Source organism: Nicotiana attenuata, unplaced genomic scaffold, assembly GCF_001879085.1.
Source record: "Nicotiana attenuata strain UT unplaced genomic scaffold, NIATTr2, whole genome shotgun sequence".
Lineage (NCBI taxonomy): Eukaryota > Viridiplantae > Streptophyta > Magnoliopsida > Solanales > Solanaceae > Nicotiana > Nicotiana attenuata.
This window is the reverse complement of record NW_017673701.1, coordinates 10669-14843: the sequence shown is the minus strand read 5'-3', so window position 1 is coordinate 14843 and position 4175 is coordinate 10669.

Here is a 4175-nt window from a genome sequence, read left to right as displayed (position 1 = left end):
CCCACGGGATCAGGGCCCTATACCGTTTATTGTGATGCTTCCCCGTATTGGGCTTGGCGCAGTATTGATGCAGAATGGCATAGTCATAGCATATGCTTCGAGGCAGTTGAAGATCCACGAGAAGAATTATCCGGTTCATGATCTCGAGTTGGCAGCCATTGTTCATGCTCTGAAGATTTGGAGGCATTACCTATATGGTGTGACGTGTGAGGTGTACACGGATCACAAGAGCCTTCAGTACTTGTTCAAACAGAAGGAGTTGAATTTCAGGCAGAGGAGGTGGTTGGAGTTGTTGAAAAACTATGATGTTTCTATCTTATTCCACCCGCGTAAGGCCAATGTGGTGGCCGATGCATTGAGTAGGAAGTCCGCCAGCATGGGTAGTCTTGCTTATGTTCCGGTCAGCCAGACCCCGCTTGCTTTGGATATTCAGGCCCTGGCCAATCGATTTGTGAGGTTGGACATTTCTGAGCCTAGCAGAGTGTTATCTTGTACGGTCGCTCGTTCTTCATAATTGGAGCGTATCCGTGATCGGCAGTTTGATGATCCCCATTTGTGTGTCCTGAGAGACACGGTGCAGCGTGGAGGTGCCACAAAGGTGACCTTAGATGATGATGGTGTTTTGAGGTTGCAGGGGCGAGTTTGTGTGCCCAATGTCGATGGGATTCGAGAGTTGATCTTAACGGAGGCCCATAGTTCTCGGTATTCTATTCACCCGAGCGCCGCGAAGATGTATCAGGACTTGCGGCAGCTTTATTGGTGGCGTAGGATGAAGAAAGATATTGTTGCATATGTGGCTCGATGTTTGAACTGTCAGCAGGTTAAGTATGAGCATTAGAGGCCTGGTGGTTTATTTCAGAGGATTGAGCTTCCCGAGTGGAAGTGGGAGAGGATTACCATGGATTTCGTTACTGGACTTCCGATGACTCGGAAAAAGTTTGATGCTATTTGGGTCATTGTTGATAGGCTGACCAAGTCTGCGTATTTTATTCCTGTTGCAGCCACTTATTCATCGGAGAGGTTAGCTGAGATCTACATCCGAGAGATTGTTCGCCTTCATGGGGTGCCGGTATCAATTATTCCGGATCGGGGTACGCAGTTTACCTCGCGCTTCTGGAGAGTAGTTCAGCAGGAGTTGGGCACCCAGGTTCAGTTGAGCACGGCGTTCCATCCTCAGACGGACGGCCAGTCCGAGAGGACTATTCAGATATTGGAGGATATGCTCCGAGCCTGTGTCATTGACTTCGGAGGCTCGTGGGACCAGTTATTACCTTTAGCGGAATTTGCCTACAACAACAGCTACCAGTCCAGCATTCAGATGGCTCCATATGAGGCATTGTATGGTTGGCGGTGTCGGTCTCCAGTCGGATGGTTTGAGCCGGGAGAGGCTCGGTTATTGGGCACAGACTTAATTCAGGAGGCCTTAGATAAGGTCAAGATCATTCAGGAGAGGCTTCGTTCGGCTCAGTCTAGGCAGAAGACTTATGCAGACCGTAAGGTTCGAGATGTAGCTTTCATGGTTGGTAAGCGGGTATTGCTCTGAGTGTCACCTATGAAGGGCGTGATGAGATTTGGGAAGAAGGGCAAGCTTAGCCCTAGGTACATCGGCCCGTTTGAGATTCTTGATCGAGTGGGTGAGGTGGCTTATAGACTTGCGTTGCTGCCTAGCTTATCAGCCGTGCATCCAGTTTTCCATGTATCTATGCTTCGTAGGTATCACGGCGACCCTACCCATCTGTTAGACTTCAGTACTGTCCAGTTGGACAAGGACTTATCATATGAGGAGGAGCCGGTAGCTATTCTAGACCGGCGGGTTCGTCAGTTGAGGTCCAAGAGTTTTCCTTCTGTTCGTGTTCAGTGGAGAGGTCAGCCTACTGAGGCATCGACCTGGGAGTCCGAGTCTGATATGCGGAGCCGTTATCCCCATCTTTTTCCCGACTCAGGTACTTCTTTCTCTTGTCCGTTCGAGGACGAACGGTTGTTTTAGAGGTGGAGAATGTGACGACCCAAAGGGTCATCACCTGTATTTCCTACCCACTCTGTATTTCTGAGGCCGTGAAAACCTCACTTGGGGGTTACCTTGAATTTGTGTGCGCAGTCCGGGCGTGTAGCCAGAACGTTTAAATATGAATTTGCGAGAAAAATAATAAAAGTTTTGATGTTTTAATTGATTAAGTTGACTTCGGTCAACGTGTTGGGCAAACGGACCCGGACTCGTGATTCGACAGTCTCGGAGGGTCCGTAGGATAATATGAGACTTGGGGTGAGCCCGGAATCAAATTCCGAGGTCCCGAGTCCGAGGAATGAATTTTTACGTGAAATTTTTTTCTGAAAATAATTAAATAATTGGAAAGTGTTATTTGTTAGAGGACTGTGCTGTTGGGCTCGTATTTTGGTTCCGACGCCCGGCACAAGTCTTAAATATGAGTTAAGCAATTGCTGTGAAGTTTGGTTAGATTTGGACTTCATTTGACGTGTTTTGAGCTAGCAACAGTAAAATTTGATGTTTCATGGAAATTGGAAGGAAATCATGGGTCTTGAGGCCTAATTCGATGTTGTTTTGGCGATTTGATCGCATGGATGAGTCCGTAGGATGTTTTTGGAGTTGTGTGTATGTTTGTTTTGGAGCCCCGAGGGCTCAGGTGAGTTTTGAGTGGGTCCCAGGAGGGTCTTAGACTTAAAAGTATCAGAAATTTTGCAGGTCCAGGTGTTGCAGGCCCCAACGCGGCCGCGGTCATTTCCGCGCGGTCCGCCTGGAAGCCGCGCGGCCGCGGTGCATTTCTGCACGGTCCGCGTGGCTAGGTTCAGAGAGCCAGTAGTCCTAGGTCGCCCAGCGCGGCCGCGTGCCATATCAGCGCGGTCCGCGCTGGGAGATTCAGTGAGTGGGAATTTTGGTCCATTCCTCCAGCGCGGCCGCGCACCAAATCAGTGCGGTCCGCGCTGGGTAGGTTCAGAGAGTCATTTTCTTCCTTTCCTCGGCGCGGCCGCGGGGCATTTTTGTGCGGTCCGCGCCGGGTCTCCGGTACAGTATATAAAGTCGGGATTTTCAGTCATTTTTTACTTTTTCAAAACCCAAAACATAAGAGGCGATTTTCCAAACGATTCTACTTCTTCAAAACGATTGGTAAGTGATTTCTAACTTATTTTCTTTACTTCCTAACATCTTTAAACATAATTTCAACTTCAAAACAAAGATTTTAATGGGGGAATTTGGGAATTTAGGGTAGAACTAGGGTTCCTAAATTTGGGGGTTTTGAACCTCAATTTGAGGTCCGATTCCAAAATAACTTATATATTTGAGTTCATGGGGGAATGGGTAGTCGGGTTTTGGTTCGAACCTTGGGTTTTGACCACGTGGGTCCGGGGGGCATTTTGGGAATTTTTTGAACAAACTTTGGGAAATTTCATTTTCATGCATTCAATTTATTAGATTAGCATTTGTTGATACACTCAAGTATTTGTGACTAGATTCGAGCGGTTTGGCGGTGAATTCGAAGGGTAAAGCGATACTAGAGGCTTGAGTTGAGTTGGAGCATTCGAGGTAGTGTTTGTTCTAACTTTGGCTTGAGGAAATAGGATTAGGATGTTATTTGCTACTTGCTAAATGTGAAGTACGGTGTATAGGCATGGTGACGGTTATCTATGCACGTCTAGCATGATCGTGAGTCTTAACTGCTTTTAATTCGAATGACGTGACACAATTTCCTGGTTAAATTGATAAATTTCATATAATGTGAACGGTTGAGGAAGAATTGTGATCGGTATATTTTGGAGCGTTGGCTCGAACAAGAATGAGAAAGAAGTGATTTAAATAGGATGTGTTGTGATTATTCCCTTGCCGGGACGTGTAGACTATTATTATGTACTCTCCCTTGCCGGGATATTTGGGCTTTTAGCTGTACCCTTGCCGGGTTAAAGTGTTATGTTGTCGAATTCCCCTAATGGGGCCTTCTTTACAAAGTCAGATATTTTAAACTATAATATGGGATCGTGTGGCACGCCGTCCACTTATATATTATGAAATGGGATCGTGTGGCACGCCGTCCACTTATATATCTATTATGAAATGGGATCGTGTGGCACGCCGTCCACTTATATATCTATTATGAAACGGGATCGTGTGGCACGTCGTCCACTTATATATTATGAAATGGGATCGTGTGGCATGTCGTCCA